Source organism: Amphiura filiformis, chromosome 2, assembly GCF_039555335.1.
Source record: "Amphiura filiformis chromosome 2, Afil_fr2py, whole genome shotgun sequence".
Classification (NCBI taxonomy): Eukaryota; Metazoa; Echinodermata; class Ophiuroidea; order Amphilepidida; family Amphiuridae; genus Amphiura; species Amphiura filiformis.
In genome coordinates, this window is record NC_092629.1 from 23,410,748 (window position 1) to 23,430,985 (window position 20,238).

Genomic DNA, 20,238 nt, shown 5'->3' on the forward strand with positions numbered 1-20,238 from the left:
CTATTGAACTTGTTGTAACTTGTCATTGACGGAACTATGTTGATATTTCCCGGCTTAATTTCCCGTTTAGAGGCTCAAAAAAGTTTTGGCCGGCAACTTTTCAACCGGGCCTGTAACTTTTCAGATTTACAGGCCCGGCTGGCCTGTAACTTTTTGAGGCATATTTCGAACACTGCCCTTTGCCCCTTTTCTCCAGTTTCGTAGCCTCATTGTTACAACTAAAATCGCACTAATTAACATCACACAGAATATAATCTTGCCAGGACCAATGACAATATTTAGAGGGTTCTGAAGTCAACACAATATATATATTTAGCAGGCCCCTGCATTCATTTTGGAGTACACCCACTAGCTTAAACAGGTCACATGTAGTACACATATGATGCCAAAAATAATTGTGTAACTTGCTGTACATCATTTCTGACAAACTTGTCTTTTTTGAAAATATAATGAAGGAAAAAATGACCGTGTGAGTACAGCATTACAATATTTACTACCACTATCTTTTAAGGGTCTCATACCTATCATGGCTCCTGCTGAAAATGGACCCTAAAAAGCAGGCACATTCCCAGATAACATAGCGATATTGGTCCGATGTTGGCCCAATTTATGTTCAATAATGGCCCAATATCATTTGCTCATGGGCCTAAGATTGGTCCAAGATTGGACTTGGGCCAAATACCGTAAACGTTCGCCTAATGGCGTTATGGAGTTCATGGAAATGAGAGAGCGCCATCCCTGTAAAAGCCGACTATTATCACTGATCATTAAGGGTACGTGTAGTTAAAGGGTGAAACCAATCGACACATACAATTATGAACAAGATCGAACAAACTTGTTCATGATAATGCGGTAATCATTCACCTGATACGTTGTGGCCCAGTGAGCAGAGCATTGGACTATAGTGCGAGGCTAAAGAGAACTTGTGGAGAAGATTGATGGTTCGAATCTCATGCAGTAATTTCTGACAGATTATGATGTCTGTCAATGTTTTTTTTCTGATTTGAGGACATTTTATTCTCTATTTTCTTGATTTTATCTTTAACATTGTTTATATAATTTTATAATTTTATCTTGTATGTGTCTTTTTCATGATTCTTTGTTTTTATCATTTCATTTTAGAGTAACTCAATCCATTCAATCAAATGTTGTAATGAACCTATTTGATTGTATAGGCATTTGTTATGTGTGTGAGACGAACTGTCGCGTGCGACAAGTCTTTCAATTCGCGCTAGTGTCATTGCCCATGCATCAGTGGTCATAAGAGGTATATCATTTTATTCGAAAGGGGGGGGGGGTCCCAAATATACGCGGGTCATAAAGTCTTGGAAAGAATAATAGGAGGGGGTCATATGACCAAAATATAGGGAGTCACACGATGACCACAGAAAGTGTGTTCTTTTATTCAAAAGACTGATTTCAATACAATTTTGGGGTTTGGGATCAGAAAATTTTTGTTGCAAAAATAGGGGGTGCGCAATTTTATTGACGCAGACTTTTTGTAAATTTGGGACCCCCCTTCCGAAAAAAAATGATAGCCCTCTAAGAGGATTCAAAAGATAACCTCTGCCCCAATAATCCTCAGCTATATTTGTTTGAAACTGTTCCACGGAGGATGTATCATAATAGGCTCAGTCTTCAAATGATATAAATAAAATTTGAATGAGTGAACGAACAAAATCATACAACGACCAACTGATTAGAGGCTGTGCATATGACGTATCATCCCGTAAATATGGCGGACTACTCAAATGCATTCAACAAAAGCATGATTGCATCTACCGCGACAGTTCGTCTCACACACATAACAAAATGCACTACGATCAAATAGGTTGATGACAACATTTGATTGAATGGACTGCACTGCGCCATGATTACGGGGAAGAAACCGGTTCAAATCCTTTGTTTGGAGCCAATCGATAAACGCAAGGCCTCTATAGCTATCATTGAATACTGGCTAGGATTCCACAACACAATGAGAACATGTTATTATAAGGCGCTTTGGAAGGCACACAATACCCCAATGGCTTTCCATATTATGTGCACTCAACAACTATTCAGTATCGAAGCCCGGTATCGAAGTTACGTAATGTTACTATGTCAACGGGATCACGCGCTTAAGTAATGAACCACGATCGAAACAATCAGTACACAAAAAAGGCATACCAAAATAGCGTGATCGTAATGATCGCCATACAAACAGTGCTTGGTTCCGATGCCATCACGGAGTTACGTAACTACTTCGTGGTCTGATAATTATGATCAATGGTCTGATCTACTTGGGTTCGATCCTTTTAAGAAAAGAAAAATTAGCTGATCATTTATAATGCATAAATGAATAAAGTAATGTAGTTACACAATTTGAAACATTGAGGCCGTTCTATTTTTCAAAGGTCATTTAACTGTTAAATGTAGTGGAATATATCCAGGGAACCTCTATTATTATCGGGAATTGCCTGTCACACATGATCGCACACAAGGTCGTAGGCAATTGGTGGGACCTCATCTGCCCAGAACATATTGACCCAGGTCAGCATACCGCCATATCCTTCCCGACATGCTTAGTAGCCAAGTCCGTAGAAGAGTGGATCCACACACTATGTACACAAATATACATTTGGCCACATTTTATTATACGATTAATACGAATTAATTAAACATGGTAACAAATATTCTCTAGCAAATCGGTTATGGTCCTGTGTCACAACCTGGGGTACCTTTGTGTTACATAGTAAAAAAATGAAATGGTTCAAACATTTTACCTACACATCTCATTTGAAGTGGTTCATCCTTCTGAGCATTTTGACACCTTTTTATGGAAATCGGTTAAAAAATGAGAGAGTGCGGGCAAAAACAATCACAAAGTAGGGAGGATGTAACCCCACCTCTTTTTTCCACATTTACAATCATTCTGAGCAAGTATTGGTCTTTTAAATGAACTTTTGTATTTATTCACTTGGTTTAGATGTCTGGGAGTTCATTTAGACATTTTTTACTAGATTCAAATTTTTAAAGGGGTCTTAAATCAAATTTACAATATGAATCCCTCCCCTAATCCTCCTCCCCTAATCCTCAGCCACCCTTGGCACATTTCATGCCAAACGTCATAAGAAAATAATTGAAAAATATTTTAAAACAGGATAAAAACATGAGCAATATAGAATAAATTAGCCTCAATTTAAGACCTAATTGAATCTTCTAAGTGAAGGAATACTCAAGAGACAGTGTTTTGAAATCCAAACTGCACATCAAAATGTAACAAAGCCACCTTTTTGTGTACCCCAGTATATGGCACAGGATCTTATACGGTGGAACTGGTAGGCATATTGTAAATTCGGGATATTAAATATCTTCCTGACCAGCCAGATCTGCGCATGGTCAAAGACGAGGATATACGAGTATCAGACCGACGCAAACTGGCTTAGTCTCCACATCAGCCAGTTTGGTTCCGCCCTCCACAGGGAGCGTAACCTGTGTAGGAGACTCGGTCGGACCTGGTGGGACCTCATCTCTCCCCATCGATTGAAAAATTGTGATCTATAATCCCCGACATTGCTCTTATGAACTGACATCCACCTGATATATCACGCATTGATAGGTAGCAGGTGGAGCAAATTTTGTCAGCGGTTTTTGTTGCCGTTTGTTCGCAGTGCCTATTTATCTAAAAAAAATTAAATTAAAATAAATTCACAATATTCGTTCGTAAAATGGGGAAAAAATCCAAAAACATTTCTTGACCCTTCTTCACATAAAAGTGGGGGCAGAAATCAAGATTCGAACAAATACCATTCACCATTCAAGGCGCACCCTCTACAGACTGAGCTAACGGGTCAGACAATAGAAGGGTGTAGTTTTGAACTGAAGAATATTTAAAAATATGAAGAAATTACAATGTTATAAAAAGATTTACCAAAAAGGTATAATGTATGAATCGATTTACAAATTAAGTCCAATGGCACTTTGAGAAAGAATACCTGAAGAAACCCCAAAACATTTTCTGCTCTAGCAACTAACCTAGTGACCTAAAGTATTGGGTCATGTCACGATATTTTTTCTGAGGTATCAGTATCAGTCCCAGAACAACGCCAAATATGGATTAAAAGACCTTTGACCTTGGATGTACAACAGCATGTTATGATCTAATGGGAAACTGTGCACATCAACAAACACCATTTCTATCAAAAAGGCAACAGCCGATATAATTTGAAACCACATAAATTACTAGAGTTGGTTCTTCTCTTGGATTTGGACCAAGCTTTAGAATATCGACTGTTGCGTTTTGAAATAAAACAAACCAGAAATTTATCACCCATTGTAAAGATATGGCACATGTACCGAATACATGTACATACATTGGCTGACCTTGTGGATTTCCTGGCCCAGCCATGCTAACCACATAAGGAGATTATACGATTAACCTAGTGCAGCTATTGTCATAGCAGGGTATTATTATGTAATACTCCTGATCCATATTTGGCGCTCTCTTGGACTGATTATGTCCAGGTTGCTCAATTTAACATACACGTATCCTTAATGCTGTTGAGATTTTACAAGGATGGCGCTCTCACATTTCTAAGAATCCAAAAGCGCCATTAGGCGAACGTTTACGGTATTGGGCATATATTGGACCAATTTAGGCTGCCACTGTGATGCCAATATGAAGATTACCGATGGTAAGCCAAGATTGGCCCAATATGGGCAGCAAAATAATGCCGATGCCAAGATTGGCGTTCGAAAACCAACGTTGGGTCAATATATGCATGTTATCTGGGTTCCCGTATTCTAGCAGCCAGCACCCATCAGTAGGGGAAGCTACATATCTTTGCGTGAATTATCACCTGCTGACATATCCACGTGACGTACGTTCCGTATAAGTTAGCTTTGTTTCTCAGAGATCACCATACATCAGTGCAAATGCTAAAGATACTTTTCGTATTATGCTATTTTTATCGTCTTATTTTTCAGTGTAATTATGCGGCGTTTAAAAATGAACTTAAACGAAGGAGTGCACTTAACTTTGCAGCTTCTATACATAAAACTAGAATATATAGTAGCTGTTCAAAGCCTTGCCTTTTAACGATGGTATTATTTAGGGTTGCCCCGGTTACATGACTTCTGCTTTTCAGTATCAAATATTATTTTTTGCAGAATTCCTTTTACAAATTAAGCGTATACTGCTGACCGACCAGCGCGTATTATTTTCCAAAAGGTCATATGCACGCGCATGGCGTCGCGCGCGTGTCCGCGATAGTTAACGAATAAAAGGAACTTTACAACAGATTATAGTAGCGACTTCAACAATCATGGAGACTATCGATATCTGGAGGTCAATATTTGAAAAAAAAACCTCAGTGCCCTAAATTCACAGTGGTGTCAATTATTGAGACGCATTTTATGTAAATACCGTATTTCACAGTACTGCTGGTTTTTCAGGAACATGAATAGATAAAGTTTATAAATTGTGACAAAAACAAAGGGGCATGCATACTTTATTCGATAATCCTTCGTGAAATACTCCCACAAAAACAAAGTATATAAAATTAAGGGGGCTGACACATATCGTCGCCCTGCTACGATAATTGCTAATCATTTTTTGAAGTTTTGAGAAAATTACATTGGTTCAAGCATGCATATAAACATATTTATTCCCAAATCTTTTGACAAAAACAGATAATGAGACCAATATTAAAGGAATTATCAGCTATACTGGACTTACTTGCACTCATTTCAAAACATATTTCATGCTGATTCCAAGTATGGTCATGAAAAATGTTATTTGTTTTTTAATATTAATTAATAAAAATTCGGAACTTGTCGGCTGCAGTTGACCACTACCAAAATATAGTGTAACAAGTGCCATTACTATGACTTTTATCATCAATTGGGCTGTATCTCATTGTTGTGGACATGGTAGAGGGCATGTGTGAAACCCCGGGTCGGGTGCAATTCCCGGCAATCCTAAACTATTTTAATTGAACAACTCATTTCCCCCCATCTATTAGTTTTACTGCCTTCAACGAGATAATTATAATATATATTTGAATATCAAAGAACCTTTTAAGACATGTCGGATAGCTTTAATTCTTTAGATGCGTTCTTAAAATAATAATAATGTGAAGGGGAAAACAGTTTAATAGTATCATTCATCAAAATAAGAAGGGGAATAAGGTTGCCCATATTTCATCGCTGGCACAGGCACGTAGATATGACACTAATAGTGCTACTTCATGTTGTTTTTTCCAAACTAGATAATCCGAAGTTTATTTTTACTAGCCGTGTTGTGCGGAGAACCGGGACCCAGCGGTACACGACTTTTACACTGCACGGTTTGCAAGCATAACGGTAACTTAACTCAATATTCATTGCACGCGTGCATTACGCGGGTCCGCAACGCACCGTTCGCGCTAATTGAGCATACCGCAAATTGGAGCCAAAGAATCTACCCAATGTGGTATATATCCCTTCTGTATATGCTATACTAAGTATTGCATGTTACCGCAGTGAAGAGTAATCGACCTGTTGTCATGGACTCGAGTATACAAACTTTGAATTTAATTACGTGACATCATTGAGTAAGGATTTTGTGCATCGGGAATTCATAGGAATGGAAAATTAGGTGCGTTAGAAAGGAGCTTCTGGCTTGGGAGGCTTCCTGAATTTACCACGTGTAACTACAACGAGTATTCAATGTATTTTTTTCTTCAGGAGTTTATTCCCTTTATACCCCTAAGCAGAATGTAGAGTGTAGGTAATCGTGTAGCTTTTACCATGTTTACTATCATCTTCATTTCAGCCAATGGTTCTTTGTTCAAGGCAAATTGTAAACCAATAAAACCTTTCGTAAGCTACAATATTTACGCCTCTCGTGCATTTATTATTTTTAAAATATAGTTTACCCATCACAATTGGTAAGGTTTTAGCGGGTTCGCCGTCGAACAAGTTTAGAATTGTCAAGCTTTCGCCAGAAGTTGCTCTGACTTCTTCAGGACAAAGTACATATGAGACATGTAGGCCGCCTCTTGCCTACAGGTGGCTCTGAAAAGAGCCGTTCACTGAAGACTACCCCTTGCCGACAGATACTTACCAATTGTTACGAACTCCCGTCGTTAAAGCATATTCCATTTACCCATCACATCCAGGCTCATTAATAGAGAATGTCTCTATTCTGGTTGTAGCAATAGGAGATACAAAGTAATTTGGCGAAGAAACTTTTGTTTTCAACAGAGCCACTGTCTTCTCTGTTCTTGATTTCAAAAGTGTGTTCCTTTAACTTCCTACTCGTTGGTCACGTTTTGTTTCCATTCTCCCCCACTGATAATCATACATACCCGTCAGTGGTTCACTCTTTGCTGACATTTGGGATGATCTTCACAAATTTCAGTAAACTTGAATAGGGTATGGTTGGTTACTGGCATTTATTACTCTGTTCTTATCTATTAGTCATCAATAATATTTACTCTGACCATTTTCACTATTTTCCACTATTTTATAGCATACTATAGACGAATCCAATTTCACGCATTCCTACACCACAATGGCAGCCAAAGCTGGGTCCCCGTCGGCTCCATCACACCTAAAATGTGTAATGATGCGGCCTTGGAGGGTATTTTAAGCTGCATTTTATCATCCGTGTTACACGTAGACAAAAGAATGATGACAATTTACAACACAAAAGAATATAACATCGAATTTTAAGCGGCTTTAATCCACCCAATTGGGCAGTCACAACACCGGGTGCTGCGGGGACCCAATAATGGCCGACCAAATCCTGACCATGACTTGGCTCGTTGGATTCGTCTATACGGGGACAAGGCAGATCAATATATATATACGGAATAAGAAAGCCTAGATGCGGATGGAAATCAGCGAAAACCTGCGAAAACGAGCATGTGGTGGATATACATGTAGCGTCACACATCATTGCGTTCGTTCAGTCACAATGGTTAATTAATTGTGTAACAAAAGATGCACATGAGTCCATAGCAGTCAGGTTTTCTTTAACAGACACATGAATAGACCTGGCCTGCTGTATTTTTTGAGAGTTGACTCCTATGGACTCAGCTCAGATGCAACTTTTAACACTGAACACTGTTTGAAATGGTCTCTTTTTCACATAATGAACCATTGTGACTGAAAGCAATGACGTGTGACCCTATAATTTGGTCCATGTGTGTAAAACAAATAAGGCTACCCATACAATATATTTTTAAAAGTATTGGGGGGGGGCGCACAAAGTTGTGGATACCCCTTATCAGATTCCCCCTGAAATATTCCACCCCTAGCGTAAATATCGATTGGTTCTGCCATCATCAGGCAAAAGCAAAATGGCATGTTACTTAACTACGAGTATTCTGTTTAAAATTCATATCTTGTTCATATATTGGAACTCGGTTGAATTTTATATCATTCGAATTTCTTGTTGGGTGTCGCTGGAAGCAAATAAAATATTTACGTTGCAAAATTATTGTCCAACCACATGGTCAAATGTCAGGGAGTAAGTTGAAAGATTTCTGTGTCTATTTCATGATCCATTTAACCCGATGACAATCTCTAACCAGACAGAAACTACTAGTAATTTTAACCATTCTAGAGGTCTCAATTTTCGCGCCCTTATTTTCATTATTATACACCCACGTAATTTATCACCGGGCCAATGTGCAAGTACATTACCAAGGAGGGGGGGGTATCAAGTACAATTTACATATTTTACTCTTTAATATGCAGCGGGTATCATAGATGGTATATAGATGGTGCCAGTACATTCTTGATTCATCATGAACGATAAAATGAAGAATTTTACACATTTTTAAGTGAATCTGAGCATTATGAAACATAAGGAGAAAAGGGGTACATGATCATGTTTGTGTTACTACTCAATGGCTGCCAGTAATTGGCGGTTTTTGACAACAATTGATTGTTTGTTTGTTGTTGTTGTTATTTGTTTTGGGTTTTTTTTCTTTTCTTTTTTTCTACTTTTCGTTTTACAAAAAGGTTTTTTTTGTCTGGTTTTTAGAGAAACAGCTTTTGTTAAACGCACTCGGTAAAAATGATTTTTTTTAAAAGCAATAAAAAAAAGAAGAAAAAGCAGGAAATGTCTGGCATTTCAGCCTCATGTGTCTTATGTTGTACACGTACATACATTTACAAAAGGCCAAGAAGCTCTTATTTATGTAGAGCTCGGCCTTTACTATGTACAATTGTAAAAATTTAAGATTTTATACGAAAGGAAATCATGTTTGATAAATATATTAATCAATCTCATTTAAAAAGCAGTTGGGATTAGGGGCTGTTCAATAATTAGGAGCCCTGGGAGAGTCTAGAGCAAAATTGGAGCCTAGTTGTTATAAAGTCAAAAAGGGGAGATATATTAAGCAATTGTTGGTTGGTAGAATTAGGGGGCACAGAGTTTGCACATTCAATGGGGGGGGGGCGGAGCAGGTGGGAAGGGGTAAATATAATTTGGCTGGCTGAAGGGGGGATTTTTTTTTGCAGGCTGGCACAGGGGCTAGGAATTTTGGGGCACGCCGTTTGGAAGTTTTACCCGTCGGGGCTCATATGCATAATTACGTCATATTGTCATGTCAACTCTTTTTTTGTATGAAAGAGTGCTGTCCATTGTGTGTTTGGTGTGAGGTGTACATTTCCTCGCATTTGGCAAACATAAGTGTGGAAATCATTTACGCCACATCATCTATACTATTAAAGAGGAACTTGCCGATAATCGATACTTTGAAGAGGAACTGATCGATTCATCGGTATCATGTCAGAGATTATAGATGACAAATAAATTAATCAATAGATAAATAAATAAGTTCTAGCATTTCCAGATGAATGGTAATTGCATAGAAAAATAGATAAATTAATAAATACAAATAATTATTTGGATTTATTTGGTGGATCAACCAATGGTGGCCCGTCATTTCGTTGCCATGCTATAGGCCTACGCACATTAATACGCACACACGCGTAGCAACCCAGCGAGCGAGCACGCGTCAACCTCAAGACGCAAACATGGCAGAGACGGTACGAAAATTGCGACAGTAAATGCTATTACCGTTAGAAGATTGTAAGCAGTTATGTCATCATATTGAGGGGGGTCACCGACCAGGGCGGGGGGGCTTGATGGCCGCAGTTTTTCGGCAATTTTCCTGTGGAATTTTCTACATTTTCAGATCGATCGGAGGCACATGCCTGTCCATATCACGCTACACACAACTGATTTAAAGGTATGTAAATTTGTAATTTGAAAATAAATTTTGAGTTTTGATGCGTTTGACTATAACTTGAGTAGGCCTAGTGAGGAAGAAATAGGCCTACAGAGTAGGAGAAAGGGAAAGAAAACCTAACGTAAGAGATATAAATAGAAGGAAAAAGACACAGAGAGGGAAAATGAGAAAGAAGTAGGCCTAAAGAAATGATGTGAGCAAAAGTAAAGAGAGATAGAAGGACTGAGAACGAAGGAAAATAAGAAAGAAAGAAATGAAAGGAAAGAAAGGTTTAATGACAAGGAGCCCTGGCGAAAAATAAATAAATAAATGGTGGGAAAGGGTAGGAATGAAAGAAAGTGAGGACGGAAGGATGTGTCGAAAAGAGATCAAAGAAAACAAAGAACGAACGAACGAAAGAAAGAAAGGAAGGTGAAGTGACAAATGGAAAGAACGAAGTTAAAAAAAAGGTAGGCCTATGGCCTACCAAAAATACGCAAAATGGATCCCCCACCCCATCACCTGAAGTTACGCCTATGTAACTCAACCTTCTTGAAACCCAATGTTGCTATAGTAGCTTATAGTATAGGCCTACTTGATGAAACAGAAACAAATTTAAAAGAAAGAACGAACGAAAGAAAGAAAGAAACGGCCACATGCGTGCAAAAGTGGAACAAATTCGCACGAAGACCGCAAAAACGGGCACTTTTTAGCATGGCCATGTACATACAGGAAAGAAAGAAAGAAAGAAAGAAAGAAAGAAAGACAAAGACAGACAGATAGACAACGAAAGACAGACAGAAAGAAAGAAAGAAAAAAAGACAAAGCAAGAAAGACAGACAGACAGACAGAAAGAAAGACAAAGAAAGAAAGACAGACAGAAAGAAAGAAAGACAACGACAGAGAGACAGACAGAAAGAAAGACAGAAAGAAAGAAAGACAAAGAAAGACAGACAGACAGACAGACAGACAGAAAGAAAGAAAAACAGAAAGAAAGAAAAAAAGAAAGAAAGAATGAAAGAAAGAATGAAAGAAAGAAAGCAAGAAAGAGAAAGGGTGAGAGAAACGAAAAGAAAGAATGGGAAAGAAAAAAAAAAAGACAGACAGACAGACAGAAAGAAAGAAAGAAAGAAAGAAAGAGCGAGCGAGAGAGAGAGAAAGAGACAGAGAGAAAGAAAGAAAGGGAACAAGCAAGAAAATAAAAAGGAGAGAAATGGAACGAAATAACGGGAAAGCAGTGGTGTGCGCAAAAGGAAGGCAAAACTGAAAAGGTAGGCCTATGGATGGGTCGGGTTGTGGATTATATGCATGGTACTGGATTCGATTAAGAGATTACCCGCCAAGGTGATAAAAAATCGTGAGGATACGAGAGGAAAGATAAATAAATAAATAAATAAATAACTCATGTAAAAAAACTAAAATAATGAGAATAGAATTAAATAGATAAAATTCAAACGGGAAATCACAAGCTAAGCAGGAAATATGAAAAATGGGAATAAAACGTAGAAAAAAACCAAAACTAAAAGGAGAAATGTAAGAAATGGTAGATTTATAAAATAATGCATGGAAACGGGGCTCAATAAATGAATAACATGGAAACGGAAATCACAAGCTAAGCAGCATGGGAACAAAATAGACCTATGCAAAAGAAACTGAAGAGAAAGAAAGGAGATAAATGAATTTAAAAAAAAGAAAAAAAAAGAAGAAGACAAAAAAAGATACGGGTAGGCCTATTATACGGGTTATGGTTACAGTAACTAAATGAAACGGGAGCAAACTATTAAGAGGGAAAGAAAGAAACTAATCAGGAAAATTAAGGGGGGAAAAAAGAAGTTAAAATTAGAAACTAATCAGGAAAAATAAGAAACATAAATAACAACTGAAGGAAACGGGAAATCACAAGCTAAGCAGCTAATAAAAATGAAGCTATAAAGGGAAACGTATAAGAAAGGATAGATTTAGAAAATAATGGGAATGGGGTTAGGCCTAGATAGATAAATAACATGGAAACGGAAAATCACAAGCTAAATAGCATTTTGTTTTAATGGAAACAAACTAGGCCCGTGCAGAAGAAACTGAAAAGAAAATGGAAATGCAAGGGACAGGTTTAGAAAAATAAAATTTACCTTTCAATGATTCTACCTTTTCAGTAATTCCTCCTGTTTTAGTGATCGCTCCCATTTACTCATCTAGCGGGGACCCGCGCGAAGCGCGGGTATCCCGCTAGTACGGTATAATAGAAGTACAAGATCTTGCTTTCACTATTACCATAAATCAGAAGAGGAATTTTGTTATACCATAATGCATTACGACAATACGAGGATATGGTAAGATCTGTGATTACACACCCTGTAAAAACAAAACGAACCATGCGGCGAGCGAATGTTGCCGCACATCACACTATGAACCCGAAGTGGTCTCGCATGCCTTGGTAAAGTTCAATAACCCTCGAAAGTTGACCTCAAGTTCTCAAATTATGGAGTACGAGTTTTTGTACCAATCACATCCAAAGGTCATTAAAACGCTGTTGGTTTTAACGAATTGTGTACTAAACTATGAGCATGATCGAGATCCTAGTGTAATGTACCAAAGACGAGTGAATACCCTAATCGTTAGGCGAAGTTCAATTCTATTAATGAACCCCTAATTTAGAACCGCTTCTTCCTCTTTATATGATACTACCCGATGTCCCTTGGCGGGATAAGGCCCCGGTGCTCAATCTCGCCGATTAACTCTGCGGCGTCTCGGAGCATTTCGATGGCTCTCCTGCGGCTTGCAGTTTCAAACCGCAGTACGCCGACGAATTAATATAGCGTTGCCATATCCCTGGTTGCGATATCGCGAGCATTAATGGGTATCGAGTTCGCAACATCTTGCCGTCTTTTTGTTCTGCGGTTTGTCATTCATCACTCGAAACCTTTATATTAATGTTTATTGTAGTACTTACTTGAGTTTACTCACCGTGAGCAATTTGCGGATCAGTCGATATAATCCGGCAAAGAATCAACGCACTCAAGAACACTTATTTGTAAAGCGTATTCAGACTTTTTATTGTACATAAAATATTGTATGTAACATATCTACGTTATTTAATCTATTGCCATTCTATGTTTAAGTTCTAACAAATGTTTGATGACGTAAAATCGATAATATATTTCTGCTAGATATTATATGTAACATATTATCGATTTTTCGTCATGAAACATTCGTTAGAACTTAAACATTACTGGAAATAGAATGTCAATAGATTAAATAACGTAGATATGTTACATACAATATTTTACGTATAATACTCGGAGTCTGTATACGACTTAAGGGTATTGTTATCAAGTGTTATAAGCGGGTTGCGAGAAATGCAGGAGTTGGGCCGATCAAGCCGATGAACGGGTGACTGAACATGGCTTTTCATCGAGCAGACACACATTTTGTTAATACATATCGCAACAGTATGTTATTTCTCAGCATATGTGCATCGGCTTGGGTCTGCGGCTTAGGTTCTGGGCAAGCCGAAGAGTTAATCGGCGAGATTGAGCGCCCAGGCCTAAAGCCACCACCACATTGGTAAGCATAACTGGCACAAATGCATGGGATACTGTTCAGCATGTTTAGAATCACACAAGACTAGCATATTTTCCACTGGAGGACAGCTTCTCATGTATGTTAAATTTAGTGAATATTTGAAACATTTTACACCATAAAATATATAAACTAACTCATGTGATGTCGGATTATTCGTTTAAAGCTCCCTATACCGCCACGTACAATCGCGCCGTCAGCTATGGGGAGAAAATTGGGGGTATTCGGGTCCTTGCCGACGGTGCGCGGAGACGAACGAAAACAAATCTGCGTCTCATCTGAAGCGTCTTGGTACTCGCGTGCATGTCGCATCAAGTGCGTCTCTCAAATGCGCCCATCATCCATGTCGCGCTTGCATGACAACGAATGCCTCGAGCGCATTCCGAGGGAAACCGAATACCCCCAAATTTTTCTCCATGCCTGTATCAAGATGGCGGTCGAGTCCTGGTTCTCTGGTTTTAATTCTGTGGTTTATATATCAACACGCCCCCACCCTAATTTTTAAGGTGCGTCTCACCCCCCCAAAAAAAAAATCATAAGAAATCATAAGAAAAATAATGCAATAAGTGTCCTATACATTTGCCTTATAAGTACGAAAAATACCCCCAAAAGGCGCTATAATTACATCATTTTGCGCGCACAGTGTATGAGGATGAGAAGGAATTATTATATTCTGTACTGCTTAATTACACCAATAACCATTTTTTGAATATATCGCCCTACACTACAAGCAGGTTGTAACCATCATATGTCTGCAATCATAGATTGAATACAATACCGCTATTTTCAAAGATACTAATCTTACAACAGGTGCGATTGATCAGCATGATATGGTTCAATGCAGAGGTACCTCTTGAACGTACTAGTGCAAAGCGATATATCCACAAATTGTTGCTATGGTAGTTAATCCTGTTACATCATCACCTATACGGCGAATATCTATGCGCATAGCATTATGGGAAGCCGTACTGTGCATCTCTAGCTATAAATCAGGTGCATTATTATAGCGCAGTGGTTTGACACACCGTGACTGCTAGTCCTGGTCATTGCCTTTGTTTTGTTTTAATGGCATTCCATGTCAGCTTTCACTTCGCGGTTATCGCTCTCTCTCCCCCTCTTGCTATAATCTGAAATGTGAGATCAGGGATGTGATTATGTGGAAATAAAAAAATTAAAATTGAAAAGAAAAAAATTAAAGTAAACAATCAAAAAGAAACATACAGGCTTATTAACGACAGAACACAATATCGAGAAGAAAATCAACAAATCGATCATGTTAATTTGTATTGTATTGTTTCAAAAAGCATTCATGGTTTTTGCTAACTTAACTTGACTAACACAATTTAGCTTAACTTAACTTAACTTAACTTAACTTAACTTAAATTGATGTATAACGACATACCCCCCTCTCTCACCTCGATAGAATTACGCTTCCTTAAAAAGTTGAGAGAGCAAATTCTCTCACAAATAGTGTGGACTCGTACATAATTTCGCCTACTTCCTGGGGCCAATTTTTATTTTGATTGCCCCCACTTTTTTTTAAAAAAACCTCTCTTATCACCAAACACCTCTGACTACAACCTCTCTCTATATGCATGTTAAACGACCAAATACGTGGGGACCGACTACCTATTATAATAGTCACACCACTCTTTCTTATTTTTCTGACATACCGTAGTTGTGGGAACTTCGCGATGTCCCCACTTTGCAAATGTCCTCACTACAGTGAAGAGTACCACGCATGTCCCCTCAATTACGGATTCATGAGCTATCTCCTTCTCCCCCCCCTCTCTCTCTTCTTTTATTTTCTGTTTTCATTTTTCTTACTGAGTTTTAATATACAATAGTACTAGGATCCCGGTGAGGGGGGGCACATCAACAAATGATGGTGGGTATGTTCCCCTGGAATTTTGAGGTGGTGGGTCTTTGGGAGCTGACGGCGTACCGGTAAAAGGGGTCTTTTGGAGCTGCGAACAAGTAAAATGGGGACTTCTGGAGCTGCGAACAGTCAAAATCATGGGTCTTTATTGGGTTTCTGGTTAAAAATCGCGTGAAAAACCAGAAATATGAGCAATGAGCAATGGGGACTTTTAGAGCTGAAATGATCAAAATCAAGGGTCTTTCGGAGCTCTATTTTGGTCAAATATCGGGAGCCTTTCGGAGCTGCGAAATCCGAAAGGGGGTCTTACCTGGGGAACATACCTGTACGGACTGGGCTAATAATAGACACAACGGGTTTTTTTTTTCAATTTTCATTTCATTGCAATACTGAACTAATAAATAAACTTGCACATAAATGATTACCTGGAATAGCTTCAGGTACTAATCATAATGTAGCTAGCAAGGTATCCCCAATGTGGTAATAAAATAACACAAGAATGCGGCTCATGTGTAAAATCACACAATCCACCAAGCCACTGTTACGTTTCTCTTCAAAAATTTTGAATTAACCTCAATGAAGCATTCTCATAAATCACGCGTGGTTCTGAGTGAACGCCGACTCTAAACTTGCGTGCTTTCTGATCTTATAAGAAATTGTCATAAATTTTCTTCCCGTCTATTTTGACATGACCCATTTGAAATGTAGGGTCAATAACCGACTGGTTTTCGAGTCTAAGACACTCAAGAGGGAACAAAGGTTACAAAGTTGGGGGTATATTGCAGAAATTTAGTAGTAGAAATCCATGGCATTGCCTACCAAAGTCTACTAAATCGTATCCCCGGGATCGTATTATCGTTCCATCCACGATGTATCGTATTCTTTAATTTTATAAAACTGAAAATCGAGGTGCTTTGACTCCACTGCACAAAGACTAAGCATGTGTGCACATGTTTCAAAACATTTTCGTATTTACCTTCAAACATGCCCGTGAAAAATTGAATTGGAACATGCAACGGTGCACCGCATAAGCCATTCATGGTACAAATACGTCCAGATTCGCGTGTCTAGTAATGCCCCTGCCTCATTATTAATTAGAATACATGTACACAACTATTTCCATTTTTAACCCACACAAACCAACAGAAAAAAGACAATCAAAGATGATAATTTTTTGCACACTGATACAATATAACGGGAGAAATTAATGACCCTTGCTTAACCCTATTTATCACCCATTCGGCAGGGCGAAAGGTGGGACTGAAGAATACCAATGGGCATTTTCAAGTTCATGGGTTTGGTTGTAGAGCATTGGGAGGAATCGTCGCTTCATTATCCGTGAAGCTTGCCACAATGCTGTTAGGGGGCTGGTCCCTCGCACCTTGATTACGTAAACTCTCTGTTTCTTGGCGAACGTGTGGTAGATCTTGAGCGCTTACAGCGTCTCCAAAACAAGGACACACAGTTAGTTTTTAGTCGTATTGCAGTAATTGCATTGGCTCCCTGTTAATGAGCGAATTCAGTACAAGATCCTGTTGCATGTTTACAAATGTCTCCATGGTGAAGCTCCTTCTTGCTGTAAACAGATACGCTCTTCCAGCAAGAAAGAGCTTCACCATGTTTATAAATGTCTCCATGGTGAAGCTCCTTCTTGTTTGGAGAGCTTATCTGTTTACAAAGAAGTAATGATCTTCTTGGTGCTAGACACTGACTCCGCTGTCACTCCGACTGCACCCGCCTGGCCTTCCTGTCCACTCTGAGATCTCATAAAAAGGCCGATGATTCCTCTTTTGCTGTGCTCCTCGTATTTGGAATAACGTGCCCATGGAGAACAGGGGTATCAGTGAAACAAAGTCTGTGTCTTATTTCAAGCGTACCTTGTGCCCTTATTTCTATTATGTTGATTTTTGTTACTCACTTTTCTTTTAGTTAAAAACTTCAATTTAGTGACCACTCTCTGGCTAGTAAAGTTTGACGATTTTTTGGATAAGTGGACCACAAGGATTTCAAATTTGACATTACTTTGACATTACGACCTCATTTTTACCCAGAAATCCAAGATGGTGACCGCCGGCGCCATCTTGAATAATAAGGTTTGAACCAGAATACCTAAAATCGTGTACAAAGACACTTTTTCCGGTAAGTCGACCCCAAGAAATCCGAATCTGACATTAATTTGACGTTATAACATAATTGTTGCCCAGAAATCCAAGATGGCCCCCCATTTGGTAGAGCATAAATGTGATTTTAATGAGAGCAGAAGCATAAGTGTGTCATTTCCGCCTTCTCTGGGGTCCGTGTTCCTTATACGGGGTTTAAACTGCCATATCTTGGGTTTACATCCCTTATCTAGGGATAAGGCGCCTTATCTGTGGTTTAGACGGCCAGATAAGGCATCTAAACCCCAGATAATGCGCCGTGACCCCAGATAAGCGACGTAGACCCCCGATAAAGCAGTCCAAACTCCAAATAAGGCGCCTTAACCCTAAATAAGGAACGTAAACCCCAGATAATGCATCTAACCCCACATAAGGTGCCTTAACTCTAGATAAGGGTCGTTAACCCCAGATAAGAGACGTAAACTCAGATATGGCAGTCTAAACCCCAGATTTGGTCACCAAATTGAAGTTTTTGACCTAACTATTTTTGTGCTATTTGATTTGTATAATATTACTTACACCTGTTGCTGTGAGGGCCCTGTAGATGTGGCAGCACCGGCAGCATGATAGCGATACTGTTTGACCTCGGATGAATCTTTTGACATTTTGATATGTTCCCGTCATATTGTGGATTCTTTTTTACCACGTATAAGCCCAATTGGACATACTATAACGTTTGACCCATATGACTTTTGACCTCCAGTGACCTCGGTTTGATTTTGTTCATTCCCTGAGTGATATAGAAAATTACTTTCACCAAGCTTAAGCCAACTCGGGCTAAATTTATAATTTAGCCCCTGGTTGACCACCGACCTCTTTTTCGTGTTCTCCTACGAAGGATTCCGCCCACCAAGTTCCAATCGGTTTTGTTACAATTTAGCCTCAAAATGACCTTTGACCTTGGATGACCTTTTAAACCGCCTGGTCAACATGCTTTTCCTGATACCAATCCAAAATATCGCATTGATGCGGCGAAGCGCGGCGAAAATGTGAAAATTGAACCCTTCATGACCTTTGACCTTGACTTTTAAAACCACCCTGTCAACATGCTTTTCTCGATACCTATCTATCCAAAATATCGGATCGATGCGTGGAAGCGCTGCGAAACGCATAGCTGGGCGGGCAGACACGCACCCCGACTCACCCCAGACACACACACCCCCTTCGCTCATTATTTTAGAAGTACAGAAAGATGTTTTTCATTGTATAGCGTTGTGTACTCAGTAGAGCGCTAGTAATAAATGTTTGATATTTTGATGTACTAATATTCTACAATATGGCGAATTTATGATTTTGTGATTTATCTTCATTTAATTAGTCATTTACATGAATTAATAATTGACTACTAATAGAACGACTAATAAATATTCAATCGAAATCTGACGGGGGTCTTGATGAGGGAATCTGATTTTTTTACTTGAACCATGAGGGGGGAATGTTAAGTTTTAAATGGAGAAAAGGGGAAAACAAGGGAGAATACAAAATTTTTGATTTGTCGCGGGGGAGGGGGGTAGCGCGAATATCTTTTTTGGTCAAAACTCCCATCCTCCCGATCCCGGCGTAAATATTGAACGGAAGTCATTATGTTTTATTTTCAGGACACCTTAACTAGATCAGCCTCTAACACTGAAAGTACTGAAGCCGTCTATGTATTCTCTATTCCCTTCTATGTCCACGTCAGAAGATTTCTTGAACTCACTGCCATTTGGAAGTTTAATAACTCATATACAATACCACCAGGGTCTATGATACCACCAAATCGAACTACCCTTCGTGACTATAGGCTAATCGTTCATAGGAAGAAACCTCTCAAATTTAACAGAAACCTCTACAGTTTTGCTACACTCATTGTCATGCCAGTGTGTGTAATTTTGATGACCAGATCTCAGATTGGGCTATTCCAGAATAGATACATACCCCGGATTTCCGAACTTTTTGTCCAGTCGTGACTGTTGGAAATCCAGACTTTTAAAGTTACTAAAGGCAAAAAAAATCAAGTAGAAAAATAGTTCAAAATCAGATATCCTCAATTTGAGAGCTCATTTTGGACATTTTCGTGCTTTTTTCTTCATTTAATTGGATTTCCCAGCTTTATCAAGTGACATTGGCAACTGGAATTGCAGTCGTTTTCAGAAAGCAGACTTGGAAATCCGGACATTTCTTTGATTTAAAAGTTACTCCTCTGTAGGGGTTGTGCACTTATTTTCTGGAATAATTTGATCAACATCGGACACATTTAACTTTTCACATTATAGTTAATAACGTATAATCTGTCAACACCCGCTGACAGAAGGGTTATAATATTGTGACAATTCGGCTAACAATCATGACAATAATTTAAGAATGGAAATGACAATTAAATGGGTACTTTGTGATCCGTAACTTTATTCCATCATTCACTCGTAACTCCATAAAAAAC